This window comes from Neofelis nebulosa, chromosome 9, assembly GCF_028018385.1.
Source record: "Neofelis nebulosa isolate mNeoNeb1 chromosome 9, mNeoNeb1.pri, whole genome shotgun sequence".
In the NCBI taxonomy this organism is placed as follows: domain Eukaryota; kingdom Metazoa; phylum Chordata; class Mammalia; order Carnivora; family Felidae; genus Neofelis; species Neofelis nebulosa.
Window position 1 is genome coordinate 1,723,665 of NC_080790.1, and position 16,285 is coordinate 1,739,949.

A 16,285-nucleotide genomic window follows, 5' to 3' on the forward strand; every position below is an offset into this window, starting at 1 on the left:
AGTTCCCCGTGCACACGCCAGGAGGCCCCTGGCCCCACAGGCCCCTTCGCCTCAGTCTGGAGGAAAGGACAAGCCGACTGAAACAAACATGACCAAACAGGAGGCTTTAGACGGAAAGTAAGAATGGCAGCGGGCAGGGTCTCCAGGCTAAGAGACCCCCGGCACCAAAACATCCAGTCTGCTCCCAAGGAGGGAGAGAAAGTTCTCCCAGGTCTCCACAGCTGAGCCTCCTACTAGTTTGGGTCCGGGGAGGCGGACAATAGAGTCCTGCTCTCACGAAAACAAACCCAGAACCAACGGGAAGGGAGCTGCAGCGTCGTCAGGCTGGCGAAGAGCCTCGCACGCCCGCTGGTCCCTGTGTTGGTGGTCCTTCTGTTGTTGTGTGCGGTGCTCACATCGGTGCTCCCCAAGCTTGCCCACAGCGGCGCGGCAAATCCTGGAGGCCGTCAGTCCAGCTCTGCTGAGTGAGTGCTGCCTGAAATGACTTTGGTCAGCTAGTTGACTCTAACTACCCTGTGGGGATGTGACCATCAGGCAACAACAAACTGTCTACAGGGTGTAGATTTCTGGTTTTGATTTTGCGAATGAGGAGCCTCCTGTGGGACAGGGGTTCTCCCGGCCTCGCCCTAGTTACCAGGTGACTTCGCTAAATTCCCTCCATGCCTCGGAGTCTCACTTTCTCATCTGTGAGATGAGGGTTTGAGCTATGAAACCCCTCCCACCTGAACCGTGCATTGTTTGCAAAGCCAACAGACAGGTGTGGACCACAGGAGGCGGTAAGTCCTGGATTGCGGGTCTTTGTGCAGCCCGAGCTGGCCCGTGGCACGTCCAAGGGGAAGTCAAGGACAATCGAGGAGGACCAGGACGCACACGGACCGGCAGGGAGGCTGTCGCTCAAAGGGCAGGGAGACACATGGGGGACGACTGTCAATAGCAGCTAATGGCGATTTGCTCCAATCCTCCCCAGTGACGGTTAGTCTGCACCACACCGCTTGCTCTGGCGATGAATATTTAACAAGAAAATATGTCATCAGAACAAGCCCCCACAGCAAACGGATTAATATTAATGGGACAAAAATTGAGCCTCCTTTTGAACCCTTGGAGAAGACTGTAAAGGCAGTGATTATTAAAGAACCCAGCAGTCTCAGAACTGACCTTGACCTGGACAGGGCTCAGCAGGAGCCACCAGAGAAGCAATTAAATATTCTGCATGGTTCTAGCCTGGGTTGGGGGCTTGGAGCTCCCGACAACGTGCGTTTGAAAACCGATCTGCATAGATGCTGACAGGTCAGGATGAGGCACAAGGAGGAACCGGGGAAAAGAGCAGGGAGCCAAGAGGCCGGCGCGTGGCTGGATATGGTCCCGGGGCCCGAGCTCTCCTCCCGAGGACAGGGCAGTCACTGACTTCCTCCTGCCCCGATTAGGAGCAGGGCCCACATTTCTTAACAAGCCTGCGTCTTTCAAATGTCTAAACACGTCCTTGGCACAAAGTGGGTGCCGAGTGAGGAGACCACATCTAGCCCCCCTCACTTCCTCTGCAAAGTGAGGGAAGGAGAGGATGCCGAACTCACTTCCTGCAGCAAATCCAGGCGTACTTTTCGGCACCACGAGTGCTCGGGGCTCTCCACTCCACACATGGTCGTGTGGACCCTGCCGCCCCGCCTCGAGGACTGGCGAATGTACTGTCAGGTAAGGACAACCCGGCAACTTTGATTTTGTCACACGGCAGGTGCTCGGCAACGGACACGTGTCCATCCTCTTATCCATTCAATAAATGTTCACTGAATTGCTAACGTGTGTAACTACTGATCTAGGATTCAAAATAGACCAAAATCATTTTCCTCATGATGTAGGGGATGGGAGAATGAGAGGTAACGAGCATGCACAGCTCTTTCAAGGGAACTGCGTCAACGGGGTGTTGGCTGGAAGACAGAGAAAGGTCAAGGGAGTTTCTTTAAAGGAAAAGAAACAAATAATGTTTCTCTTTTATTGGAAACAAAACAAGCAAGGAGAAATGACAGCAAAGGAGTTAGAGTAGAGAGTGTCTGGAAAATGTCTCTGAGGAGGTGAGGGAAGTGGGGTCTAAAGAACAACATAGGACTTGCACTTAGCTGGACACATAAAAGGGTTCTTCTCAGTGAAAGGAGACATGTTGGGTGCGTGAGTGAGTGGACGGGTAGACGGAAAGAAGGAAGGAAGGAAGGAAGGAAGGAAGGAAGGAAGGAAGGAAGGAAGGGTGGGGGGGGAGGGAGGAAGGGAGGGAAGGAGGAAAGTAAGGAAGGAAGAAAGGAAGAGAGGGAGGGAGGAGGAGGGAGGGAAGGAGAAAGGGAGGGAGGGAGGAAAGGAAGGAAGAAAGGAAGGAAAAGAGAGGGAGGGAGGAGGGAAGGGAGGAAGGAAGGGAGGAAAAGGAGGGAGGAAGGGAAGGAAGGAAGGAAGGAAGGAAGGAAGGAAGGAAGGGGGAAGGAGGGAAGGCGGAGGGAAAGGAGGGAGGGAGGGAGAGAGAAGGGAGGAAGGGACGAGGGGTGAATAGAGATGGATGGGTGGATGGGTGGTGTGGTACACTGAATGGATTAGTGAATATTTAATTGATTTTGTGGGATCTCAGGCCTTACTTTTAGCCTCTGATCCAGAACAACCTAAAAGCTCAAGGATCTAAGACCTGGAGAGATTTCTCAGACGTGGCTGCCGAACCCTTAGCAGCTCACGGGGACGAGAAGTGAGGCATTGTTTCCCGGAGACATACCAGTGACGTTATTTGTGGAGAATGGGATCAACACTCAGCTGTGGTTCTCTGACTTCTCAGAAAATCATCTTTCTAGAATGCCAGCCTAATCACATCACTTCCTTGCATAAAGTCCTTCACTGCCTTCCCATTGCCCTCAGGGTCAAATACACAATTCGTACTGTGACCTGTACTGCCCACTGCCCCAACTTCTCTGTGAGGGTGACACAACATTTGCGGCCGAAAAGCCCACTCCAAAATTCACAGTCTACACGGACAGTGAGTCTGAGTAGCCGCGTGGGTCTTCTCAGGGGGCCTAGGCTCGGCCGATCCCGGCTACGCTCACACCCGAATCTGTGTCAGCCGGGGGGTCACGCGGGGGCGGGCTGGTCTAGGATGGCTGTGGCTTGTATGCATGGGCCTCTGCCTGGCCTCCACCACAGGGCTGGGGTGGAGTGGAGGAGGGCAGAGAGACAGGAAAATCTCACCGGCCTGTTGAGATGTAGGTTCAGAACGGCTGTTGTCGCACTCAGCACAAGGCCAGCGCCGATTCAGGGGCACGGGGGCACAGGAGCGGGGTTCCACAGAGTCACAAGGGGGAAGGCTGTGGCTGCCGGGAAGGGTGGGGCGTCGGGGACGGGTCTGCCGTCGGCGCCCTCAGGTCCTGCCTCTGCTCCCCGACTTGTCCGCCTGCCGCCCACCTTGTCTCTCTCCTTCCCGCTCGGAGCCTTGGTACACATTTCTGTGCGTGCCTGTCCCTTCTGGGCCGCACCCCACCCGAACCCCAGCCCTTCTCACAGGTCAGCCCCCGCTATTCCTCCTTAGCAGGCAAGGTAGGAATCCCTTTTCCAGACCCGGCCTCAGTGCCACTCACACACTGACCATAATTGCGTGTTCAATGTCCATCTCCCCCCGAGAATACTGGCCCAACGAGGGAAGAGTCCCCAGCTCCTAAGACAACCGCTGACATCTGATAAAAGCTCAGCAGATATTTTTGCTATTATTGGGTGAATTAAAAGGGGAGGACCCCTCTTAGCACAACAGACAATGAACCCTGTTCTTATTTCCATCGGCGGCTTGCCCACTACTCTTTTCTCTGCCCTCCTACATCAGTTCTCCTTGGAGAAAGTTTGGCACGACTTCTTTCCTCGAGGGTTCCACCCAAAGCGAGTACGCCGGGGTGTACGGATCCGATATCCCCACCGCACCAACACCACTGGAGATACACCAGTGTAGACGATGTCGATGATGGTGGAACTGGCATCCCCGGGCCCTTCACTGTGTGGATGTTGGTGGAGGCTAGTCCCAGCGAGCCTCGGTTTCTCCTCCAAGGGGCAATAAGCCCGCTCTTTCTCAGGGTCTGATGAGCATCAGCAAAGCCCATCACAGGCGGGCACTCCGGCGGTGTGGGCTCCCTTCTGCCCGCCTCCCCGACTGTCTGGAAGAAAGCCCCGCCCACGGGAACGTTCCCTTCATACCTGCAAGGCTCCCCGAGGCCACTCTGCCGTGGGTGGCAACGGAAGGCCCAGGGGACATGCGCTTGGGACGAACGGAGTCAGCTCGGCCTCTGGAGCACGCGGGATAAGAGGAGGTGGTGAAACACAGACTGTGGTCGGGGAGCCGGCCGGGCCCGGTGGCGAGACTCGAGAGGAATCTGCCTGATGGTGGCAGTTGCAGCACCCACAGTAGAACCGAGGCTGGAATGTTCTCAGCTGGAGCTCTCCTGGGCACAGAGGGGCGGGAAGGGGGGCGGAATGTCTCCGTCCTCCTCTGGCGCCAGCGTCTCTGAAGAAACCCTACTGCATCAGGGGGCTGACCTCACAGCTCCCTAAATGGCTCACGGCTCCGCAGTGGTCGAGGAGCCCCGGTTACACGGCTCAGGACGCGGCGAGGAGTGGCCTCCGGCAGTGTGGACTGGACAGCGACAGGTGAACACAAATGGCGTGTGGCCACGAGGCCTCCGGCCCTTCTGCACTGCAGCGGAGGTCTTGCCTGACGGCTAGAAGGTCTGGGTGTCTGGATTCCGGGGCCGAGAACTGCCGCTCTGGAAGAAAGAACGCGCCTTCCCCCTCGTCTGTGCCTTCATCCCTCTCTCACCTTTCTACTGTCAGGCTCCTCCCGTCCCCGTTCCCGAGGCTGTTCCTGGCCCCGAGAAAAGCCCATCGATGCCAGCTAGGGGTTGCAGGTGGCCTTTGTCATGTTCCTCGGTCTCGGAAGCCGCTGCGAGATGCTGACCCCGCGGGTGGAGTGAGCGCCGGGCCAGGGGGCTCGCACAGACGACCCCCGAACCCTCCCTTTGGACCACGGGACTGCTGTCCCCCCCACGTCCACAGCTCCTCAGGGCGCTGGGGAGTTTCCTGCGGGGAGTGACGACTGGGTCCGCAGGGCACGTGAGCATCCACACCGCTCACCCCCCAACTCGCTTCGTGGACGCTCCCCTCTGCACCGTCTAACCGCACATCTCACACGTTTCCTCTTATTTGACTCTATCGTGGGTCCTATTCCTAGAAGTAGATTCTATCAAGACACACGCTGAGGGGCGCCTGGGGGGCTCAGTCGGTGGAGCGCCCGACTTCGGCTCGGGTCACGATCTCGCGGTCCGTGAGTTCGAGCCCCGCGTCGGGCTCTGGGCTGACGGCTCGGGGCCTGGAGCCTACTTCCGATTCGTGTCTCCCTCTCTCTCTGCCCCTCCCCCGTTCGTGCTCTGTCTCTCTCTCTCTCTCTCAAAAGTAAATAAACTTGAGAAAGAATCTTTTAAAATAGTTCCAGTTTTACTGAAACGTTGTGAAGAAGGTACAGGACGTTCCCAGGGCCCTGACCCCCACGTTGTGCCCTGTACGGCCCTCTCAGAGCAGTGTAGGACACTTGTCACAGTTAATGGGCCGATATTGATACGGTATCGTATGCAATAGGCTCCCTCGTATTTCCTTGGTTTCTCGTTCTCAGTCCCCGTCTCGGATTCCACAGCGTCTGTCCTGGCGCCCGAGGCTCCCCGGACGGCGGAAGTTTCTCAGAAACCCCCTGTTCCTGTCACTGGCGGCCCTAATGTGTTGGAGGGTACCGGTCAGGTGTTTTTGTAGCATTTCCCGCAGTGGGGATTTGTCTGATGTTTGTCTCACGACTGGAGACTGGAAAGCGGCTCTTCCTTCTTGTCTGTCCAGGGCACCCACAGCCAGCGCGACAAACCCCTTAGGGTGGGCCTGGCCACCTGGCTGAGGTGAGGGTCAGCCATCCCCAGTGTGAAGTCACCCCGTCCCCGCTTTGCGGCCCGTCCTCTTAGGACACACCTGCTGCCCTCCTCCACGGCGGACTGTCTGCCTCGACCTGGATTCCCCGGCACGAGAGACTCTCTGTCCCCCGCCTCGCGCCCGCTCATCGTGGCGTGGAGACCCTTATGAGCCGGCGGGAAGATGCTCTGTGCTTGCGGTCGCGATCCAATACCGCTCTGTCATTCTGTGGCTCCCGCCGTCCTAGCGCTGACCACGGAGCTCTTTCCTCACCTCCTGTGTCCCTACATACCTCCGGCCTCGGTGCTAGAGTGAGCCGTTTCTGCGGGAGCGAACTAGAGCCATGCCTCCTGGGGACTCACCAAGGGGGGGGGGTCAGTGACGGGTAAGATGACCAGTCAAAGAGGGGAGCCCTCGTGGTGTCACCAGGGCGGCTCTGCCCAGCGCTGCTCGGCCTGATTGTCCCCAGACCGGCTGTTGTGTCTGCGGCTCCTGGTGCCATAACCCACGAGTGTGTGTCCGTGTGAAAGGAGGCCCTGGAGCCTCCAGCACGGACGTGCGGGCCGCATACTCTCTCCCCCAGGGCACAGCACGGACTTCTCGGAAGAATCGGCGAATAAATAAGCCGACCAAAATTGCCTCAGATTTTTCAGTGAAACAAATGTTTTGGATGTGACTCTGCCTTTCACTAGCTTTGACATTCGGTGAATCACCAAGCCTCTCAAGAGCACAACACCCTCATCTTAAGACAGGGGCAGGCATGCGTGTGTGTGTGCGTGTGTGTGTGTGTGTGTGTGAAAGGCGTCGTGAGGAATAAACTAGAACCTACGACCCAGGCACCGAGAAAGGACCTCACACGCACAAGATACGCAATGCGTGCCCAGTTGTCATACTTAAAACGAGTATTCACTCAACCCGGAGGATGGCACCTTCCAGAGAGTCACAGGTGGGCGTGAGAGGCCCCGGCGAATCCACGGGGAGCCTCATCTCAGGAGGAGGGGACAGAAGTCACCCCTGGGCGAGGAGCCAGGGCAAGAACAGGTGTCCGAGTTGCCCCACGATGGGGCCTCCGTCCACGCTGGTCCTGGAGGCAGCCGGGGCCGTGGGACGTCCCAGCCCAGTGACACCGGTCAGCCTCTCAGTCCCCATCTGCTCATTTGCAAGAGGGAGCGACTGGCGGGGTTTCTGTGGGGAGGGGTCGGGCAATGCGCAGAGGGCCTGGCACGCAGCCCCGGTGAGGGAAGGGGCTGGAGCCTTTGTCGCTGTGCCAGGCGCACCTGGGACCCCCGACTGCGGCTCGGCGGCCGCACTGCCCTTGCCACGGATGACAGCACCCGCCACTTCAGCTGAAACCCCCATGCGGGGGCGCAGCCCAGTTAGCTGAGGTCTGCCAATGCGGGGTCTGCTCCGCCGCAGGCAGGACCGCCGTGCAAAGCTTCCTCCTCGGGTGAGTCGTGCAGGGACAGCCAGCGTCCCCCAGATCAGCCAGAGCCCCGCCTCCCTGCAGGCACCACCCTCCCTCCCCCCCCCCCCCCCCCCCCGGCTCGGGGGCTGGGGCAGCAGGGGACGCCCTGATGGGAGCACGAGGTGAGGGGTGCAGAGCAAGCCACGGGGAGACTCGGGGAGAGCGGCATGCCGTCACCGGGGGGAGGCTGACGGCCCGGAGCCCAGGTCTCGGTGGCCCCCCGCTGCCACTCTGCAGGGCACACATGAAGCCAGCCGTTGCCACAATATCCCCGCCGTCCTTCCCGGCCTTGTCTGCTGAGCTCTGTGGTGAGGCGGGGGGGGGGGGGGGGGGGGGAGGGGAGGGGGTGTCTCTGCCTGGGGGGAGGGGACACCACTGCCCCCAGAAGGCCGTGATGAGGACGGATGGGGCTCACTGTCCCTGGCACACGGGCACCACCCGGCTTGCGGGTGGGGCGTTCCCAGGACCTGACACCAGCGTCCTCGAGCTGCACCGAGGACCCTGAGCCTCCCGACCACCCGCTCATCGCAGTTTCGCGAGGCGTTCACCGGGGGCAGGAGCCTGGGCTTGCGACCCAGGGTCCAACTCTGCCAGGCAGAGGGTTTAGCGACCCCGTGGCCACACGGCCTCCGGCCCCACTCGGGTCCTGGAAGCCACTCCAAACTCAGGCCTCTGATCCTGCACCTTGGACGCCAGCCAGGACAGCACATGGGTCCCCTTCCTGCTGAACGTCTGTGAGTCCGGGGATTCCTCGTCCTGAAGCCGCACGGGGCTTGGGCAGCTCTGCCTCCTGGGGACGGAATCGGCTTGTGACACTGTGGTCCTTTATCAGCGAGTGTGTGTGTGTTATGGTGCGTTTTGTGCGTTTTTGTATTTATGTGTGTGTGTGTGAATACGTGTTGTGTGTTTTGTGTGTTTGCGTGTGTGTTATTATGTGTGTGTTACTGTGTGCGTGTTTCGTGTGTGAGTATGTATGTGCTGGTGTGTGTGTGTGGGGGGGGGTGGTTGGGCGGCATCTTCAGGGTGGACGTCGAACAGTTAGCCACCTTTACATGGCCTGAGTTGCCAGCCGCACACGGGCACCCCTGTGGTCAACTAAGTCGGCCTCGTGGGGTAAGGGAGGCATGAAGGGAACAGACTGTCCAGGCCCACAGCTCAGCTCTGCAGACATCGTCTCATGTAAACATCATCAGATTCCAGAAGACACGCTATGCAACCCATTTAATAGTCCTTAAGAGGAAACGCGCTCAGAGATTCAAACTAACAGTGGGCCGCGAACCCCCGCACGTCCGCGGGGGAGGCGTCGTGAGCAAGGTCTCTAGGAGGCGGCAGATTGATTCGGTGACACAGCAAAGAAGGGACGCCTGCGGAGAAGACAAGCAAAGAGAGGGGAGGCTCGACACGGAGACACAAGAATCTACCTTAGGAAAAGCATCCACCGACTCGTCGTGTTCACCCGGAAAATGTCACCATAGAAACAGGAAATCTTCTGGACTCTCCTAACTACAATGCACAGAACCAGTCCCCCGGGGTGCTGCTCGATCGCTCCAGGTCCGGGCTGCCCTTTCGAGGGAGCGGTGAGCCAGGCGGCTGCAGCTGGGCATCGGGGCGCACGCGGGTGCCCTGAGGGCTGCAGACACCCATCACCTACCGAGAGCCAGCAGACGGAAGGAAGCAGCTGGGAAGAGGGCGCAGGATGGAGGGGCAGGAAGTCCGGGATAGGGGACCGCCAGGCGCGTGCGAGGGTCAGGGACTCCCGCTCCTTCCCGGGAACGGGGCTGACGAGGCCCTGCCCCAACACAATAACTTAGGCGTCAGCTCCTAAAACACGAGGCCTTGGTAACATGCTCACTGATAAAATCACCTGGGGCAAGGAAAAGACGTGGAAGAACCTTAAATACACATCGTCCAGGGAAAGAAGCCACTCTGAGAAGGCCACACACGGTGTGAGCCCGACCACACGACGTCCTGGAAACGGTAAAGCTATGGAGACAGCAGGTGAGAGGTCGCCAGCGGCTGCGGGGGAGGGATGAACAGGTGTGGCACGTGGATGTTCAGGGCGGTGGACACGGTCCGTGCGACCCCGTGACGGTGTTACGTGCCCCCGCGCATTTGCCCAAACCCACGAGCGTACAAGGCACAGAGCCCGAGGGTGAAGCAGGGACTTAGTGATAACGCACCACGTCACTCGGGCTGTGAGAAGGTCACCACACGCACCAGGAGGCAGACGACAGGGGAACTGAGGGGGACGGGGACTGTGTGTGTGAATCCCTGAACTTTGCGCTCAGTCTCTCTGTAAACTTGAAACTGACCTGAAATTACAGGTTTAAAAAAATAGAGCGGAATTTATTTTGGTTTTGCGGGAAAACGGAGCCTTTTCCTTCCGCCCGTCAGCCTCAGCAGCACAGGCTCCACCAGCACCTTCACGACAAAACGGTTTTCCTCCAACTCCAGATCTGCGCCTTGTCGCGGCCCCAAGGCCAGAGGAAGCAGGCTCAGCGCACGCGCAAGGGCGACACCTGAGCCCCGGTTTCCACAACGCAATGCCCATGCCGGCTGCAGGGGACCCTGTCCCATGAGCCACCGACAGGTCCGCACGTGTCCCGGGGGCGCATCCCCACCGTGTTTTCGCCCGCTAGGAACCCGGTTCCCTGTGTTGTTTCACCGCAACACCACCTCTTCTCCCCGTCCTGCTCCTCTGGTCACTGCGCCCCCAACCTTCCCAAGCCCTCGGGACCCCTTGCCCTGGACTGAGGCCCCCCAGGCGCCCTCCACCCCCACTGCCTGGCTCCTGCCCCGTTTCCGTGGACTCTCCGGGGTCCGCCAACATCCTGACGCGCCGTGTCCCCCCGTGCTGTGGCATGGCACAGAGCACTCCCTCCCAGCAGGCACTTGGGTTCACTGTTGTCATCATGTCACCACAATCACGAGTCCCTGCAGCGGGCAAAACGCCAAGCCAGGTGCCGGGAGCAATGGAGATGATGGGGTGCCCCTGACTCCCGGCAGCAGCAGCCTTGGCGGGCACGCGATGCGGCAGGCGGAGGGTGACCATAGGCCCCTCGGGCTCCCGTGATGACTCATCCGGATCCCGCCAAGCCCCCATTCGCTCTCTGAAGAGGCGTGAGTTCTGCCAGAGGGAGGGGGACCAAGAGACCCAGTGCCTTCGCTCAGGGGGAACTGAGTCAGTTGCTCCCTGTCTACTGCTGCATAACAAATCACCCCCAAACTTCATGACTTAAAAAGCGTCATTTTGGGGGGCCTGGGTGGCTCAGTCGGGTTAAGTGTCTGACTTTTGGTTCAGGCTCAGGTCATGATTTCCCGGGTTCATGAGTTCGGACCCCACGTCCGGCTCTGTTCTGTCAGCGTGGAGGCTGCTTGGGATTCTCTGTCTCCCTCTCTCTCTCTCTCTCTCAAAATTAATAAACGAAATTAAAAAATTTTTACGTACGCTTTTTCGTATCTCATGATCGTGTAGAGCTCGTGAGGGTGATTCGTCAGCTCCACGGGCCTTGCCGCCCACCCGCCTATCTTGCCCCTGGGGACACCATGTCCTCTGGTCACCTCCATCGGTAGCCTGGCGTGAGGCTCCCCGGCTGCCGGTTCCACGGTGCCACCCGTCAGGTGCGCTGTGGCCACCGGCCGCTGACAGCGGTCCCTGGAGCAGCCCACCCACGCCTCCCTGGCCCACGGGGCAGGTTCACACTGAGCATCTCCAGGGCCACGGGAGCCTCTGGCTGTCCTGACACGTACATCTTGGGGGCCTCCTGCAGACCACAGCTCTCTGGGTTCGGCCTCGCAGCCTTAGTCCTCCTGTCCTCCCCGTGAGCCGGCCTGTCCCCAGTCCTCCCCGTAAGCCAGCCGGCCTGTCCCCAGTCTTCACCGTGAGCTAGCCAGCCTGTCCCCAGTCCTCCCCGTGAGCCAGCCTGTCCCCAGTCCTCCCGATGAGCCAGCCTGTCCCCAGTCCTCCCCATGAGCCAGCCTGTCCCCAGTCCTCCCCGTGAGCCGGCCTGTCCCCAGTCCTCCCCATGAGCCGGCCTGTCCCCAGTTCTCCCCATGAGCCAGCCAGCCTGTCCCCTGTCCTCCCCATGAGCCAACCTGTCCCCAGTCCTCCCTGTGAGCCAGTCTGTCCCCTGTACTCCCCATGAGCCAGCCTGTCCCCTGTCCTCCCTGTGAGCCAGCCTGTCCCCTGTCCTCCCTGTGAACCAGCCTGTCCCCAGTCCTCCCCGTGAGCCAGCCAGCCTGTCCCCTGTCCTCCCCGTGAGCCAGCCTGTCCCCAGTCCTCCCCATGAGCCAGCCAGCCTGTCCCCAGTCCTCTCCGTGAGCCAGCCTGTCCCCAGTCCTCCCCGTGAGCCAGCCAGCCTGTCCCCTGTCCTCCCCGTGAGATAGCCAGCCTGTCCCCAGTCCTCCCCACGAGCCAGCCAGCCTATCCCCAGTCCTCTCCGTGGGCCAGCCTGTCCCCAGTCCTCCCCATGAGCCAGCCAGCCTGTCCCCAGTCCTCCCCGTGAGCCTGTCCCCAGTCCTCCCCGTGAGCCAGCCAGCCTGTCCCCAGTCCTCCCCGTGAGCCAGCCTGTCCCCAGTCCTCCCATGAGCCAGCCAGCCTGTCCCCAGTCCTCCCCATGAACCAGCCAGCCTGTCCCCAGTCCTCCCCATGAGCCAGCCAGCCTGTCCCCAGTCCTCCCCGTGAGCCAGCCTGTCCCCAGTCCTCCCCATGAGCCAGCCTGTCCCCAGTCCTCCCCATGAGCCAGCCAGCTTGTCCCCAGTCCTCCCCATGAGCCAGCCTGTCCCCAGTCCTCCCTGTGAGCCAGCCAGCCTGTCCCCAGTCCTCCCCGTGAGCCAGCCTGTCCCCGGTCCTCCCCATGAGCCAGCCTGTCCCCAGTCCTCCCCATGAGCCAGCCTGTCCCCAGTCTTCCCCATGAGCCAGCCAGCCTGTCCCCAGTCCCCGTGAGCCAGTCTGTCCCCTGTACTCCCTGTGAGCCAGCCTGTCCCCTGTACTCCCTGTGAGCCAGCCTGTCCCCTGTCCTCCCTGTGAGCCAGCCTGTCCCCTGTCTTCCCTGTGAGCCAGCCTGTCCCCTGTCATCCCTGTGAGCCAGCCTGTCCCCAGCCCTCCCCATGAGCCAGTCAGCCTGTCCCCATTCCTCCCCATGATCCAGCCTGTCCCCAGTCTTCACCGTGAGCTAGCCAGCCTGTCCCCAGTCCTCCCCATGAGCCAGCCAGCCTGTCCCCTGTCCTCCCCATGAGCTAGCCTGTCCCCAGTCTTCACCATGAGCTAGCCAGCCTGTCCCCAGTCCTCCCCATGAGCCAGCCAGCCTGTCCCCTGTCTTCCCCATGAGCTAGCCTGTCCCCAGTCCTCCCTGTGAGCCAGTCTGTCCCCTGTACTCCCCATGAGCCAGTCTGTCCCCTGTCCTCCCTGTGAGCCAGCCTGTCCCCTGTCTTCCCTGTGAGCCAGCCTGTCCCCTGTCCTCCCTGTGAACCAGCCTGTCGCCAGTCATCCCTGTGAGCCAGCCTGTCCCCAGTCCTCCCCATGAGCCAGCCAGCCTGTCCCCATTCCTCCCCATGATCCAGCCTGTCCCCAGTCCTCCCCGTGAGATAGCCAGCCTGTCCCCAGTCCTCCCCGTGAGCCAGCCATCCTGTCCCCTGTCCTCCCCGTGAGCTAGCCTGTCCCCAGTCCTCCCTGTGAGCCAGCCTGTCCCCTGTCCTCCCCGTGAGCCAGCCTGTCCCCAGTCCTCCCCATGAGCCAGCCAGCCTGTCCCCTGTCCTCCCTGTGAGCCGGCCTGTCCCCAGTCCTCCCCGTGAGCCAGCCAGCCTGTCCCCAGTCCTTCCCATGAGCCAGCCAGCCTGTCCCAAGTCCTCCCTGTGAGCCAGCCTATCTCCTGTCCTCCCTGTGAGCCAGCCTGTCCCTAGTCCTCCCCATGAGCCAGCCTGTCCCCAGTCTTTCCCATGAGCCAGCCTGTCCCCAGTCTTCCCCGTGAGCCAGCCTGTCCCAAGTCCTCCCTGTGAGCCAGCCAACCTGTCCTCAGTCCTCCTCGTGAGGCAGCCAGCCTGTCCCCTGTCCTCCCTATGAGCCAGCCTGTCCCCAGTCCCTCCCATGAGCCAGCCAGCCTGTCCCCATTCCTCCCCATGATCCAGCCAGCCTGTCCCCTGTCCTCCCCATAAGCCAGCCTGTCCCCAATCCTCCCTGTGAGCCAGCCAGCCTGTCCCCAGTCCTCCCCATAAGCCAGCCTGGGGTCCCCGTGAGCTAGCCAGCCTGTCCCCAATCCTCCCTGTGAGCCAGCCAGCCTGTCCCCTGTCCTCCCCATGAGCCAGCCTGTCCCCAGTCCTCCCTGTGAGCCAGCCAGCCTGTCCCCTGTCCTCCCCGTGAGCCAGCCTGTCCCCAGTCCTCCCCGTGATCCAGACAGCCTGTCCCCAGTCCTCCCCATGAGCCAGCCAGCCTGTCCCCTGTCCTCCCCGTGAGCCAGCCAGCCCATCCCCTGTCCTCCCCGTGAGCCAGCCTGTCCCCTGTTGTCCCCGTGAGCTAGCCAGCCCATCCCCTGTCCTCCCCGTGAGCCAGCCTGTCCCCTGTCCTCCCTGTGATCCAGACAGCCTGTCCCCAGTCCTCCCCATGAGCCAGTCTGTCCCCTGTCCTCCCCATGAGCCAGCCTGTCCCCTGTCCTCCCTGTGAGCCAGCCTGTCGCCTGTCCTCCCTGTGAACAAGCCTGTCCCCAGTCATCTCCGTGATCCAGCCAGCCTGTCCCCAGTCCTCCCTGTGAGCCAGCCTGTCCCCTGTCCTCCCCATCAGCCAGCACGTCTTCAGCTGGCCTGCATTTTTGCTTCAGTGGTACCTGACCTAGTGCCAGCCAGGTGGCCAGGAGGTGCCCTGGGGCAGACCCTGGGCACGTGTTGTCGGGGGAGAGGCCTCTGCATCACCTCCAAGCCAAGGCAGAGTCGCTGGCCCTCCCCAGAGAGGAAGGGCCCGTCATCAGGCCCAGGGGCTCAGGAGGGTCTGGGCGCTCAAGGTTCTCCGAAGCGTGAACTTTTGCTGGCACAGCAAGCCAGCCAGGGTGGGGCTGAGCCCTGCAGGGAGCTCGCGGCTCCTGCAACTCTGTCCTAGGCTGCCCCTGTCCGCTGCATCCTGCCCACAGCCTGCACGACCCCAAGGGGAGAGCGCTGAAGCTGGGGTTTGTCCTGAGTTGGGGGAGGGCAGGGGTCCTGGTCTTCACAACCCCAGGCGGTGGGATCTCTGGACATGGGCTTTCCGGGAAGGTGGCGTGCCCTTGACCAGGCTGGGTAGGAGCTGAGAGCGTTCCCAGCAGGGACCTGCGGGTTCAGGGTCACCCACCTCCAGGAACAGCACCTTGGTCCCCTCAACAAAAGGAACAGGGAACAACTTCGCCCAAACCGGGGCAAAGTACCCCAAGTGTCAGCTGAGTGCGGCCCCTTCCCTGCCTGGCACGGCTCAGGGCTCCAGGACCATTAGTCAGTTAGTACGTCTGCTTTAAATCAGCTCCCCTTCAACGTAAAAATCATAAAAGAAACTTTATGTCATTATCATAAATACAAAACTGGTGCCTCTTGCCCGATGTAGAAAGGAATCTGATAAAGCCAAAACAGTATCACCGTTTCTGGCCAGAGTCCCGCTACCAAAGGACTGAGCCCGAAGCCAGCAAGTCCATCTTTGGTTAAAACGGGAAGATGGCAGGTGTCAGAGAGGCGTTCGAGACCGCGCAGACCCCAGGCGAGACTCTGCCAAATCACAGAGCCCGGGGAAACTAGAAGGGCTTTCCCTTCTGCCGTGGCTTCGATATCATTTCAGGCGAGCGTCTCTCACCGCCTGAAATCGTCCTGCTGACGGCCGGGCCGCATTCCCGCACTTTGGCAAACACTGACCTGGGAGAGCGGTGAGGAATATATTTCCCCATAAAAGTGATTGAGAGTCCTTGCTGGCAATGCCCGTACCTGAGTTAATCATCCCGTGCCAGCATCAATTTCCTGCTCTCGACAACGTCCTGTGGTTAGATATCAGCACGGTCGAAGCTGGGTGCGGGGCCCACAGGAACCTTGGCCTGATTTTTACAGTGTCTGGTGACTATTAAACCGATTTCAAAATAAAAAGTTGTAAAAGCAAGTGCTGGGTGACTGCTAACCGGTGCAGAAAGCTGGAGGGAAGCTGGGGTACGGCTCCATGCAACCTTAAATCCGGAGGCAGCCACAGCAGCTTGGACCACAGTCCCTCAGAGCTGGGGGGCAGAGTCCAGAGCAGCCCCGCCCCCGTTCTAACTGAAGCCACCTTCAGAGCGCTGGGGCAGGGAGGGGGCGCTGGGGTCCGGCCAGCTGAATGCATGCCAGCTGCGAGGATTTTCTGCCCATGGCCAGAGCTGCCTCTTAGCTTCCAGAAGGGAGGGTACGTGCAGAGCCAAAGGATCCAGAAGACCCCACGCCCCCTTCCCCAGGCATCTCTGGCTTGTCATCTTAAAAGTCCCTCCAGGACCCTCCAGGGACCCACTTCCCCAGTGGGGATGACAAGGAAAGGGTAACAAGCCCCCTCCCTGGTCTTCCTTCACAGCCTCCTCATGACAAGTGCACAGCAATCACCCCACTGCTGCTGGCCCCCCTCCCACAAGCGGTAGCTGCTGGAGGACAGGGACACGTCTAGGAACAGAGTCCCCTGCCCGGGCTCCTCTGGGCGATTCCTCTCTTCCTCCTTGTGGACTGGACCACAGGGGAAGGACGGGCCACTCTTTGTGGGAAGCGCCTGGTTTGGGAGTCAGAGGAGAAGCACGTGCCTGTTTCATGATAGCTACGTGGCTTCAGCATACTGGAGAGCCTCACTGCAACACGGGGACAATGGTGCCCTAGGACACTTTGAGTCACGGGCAGCAGGCACCTGCACCAAAG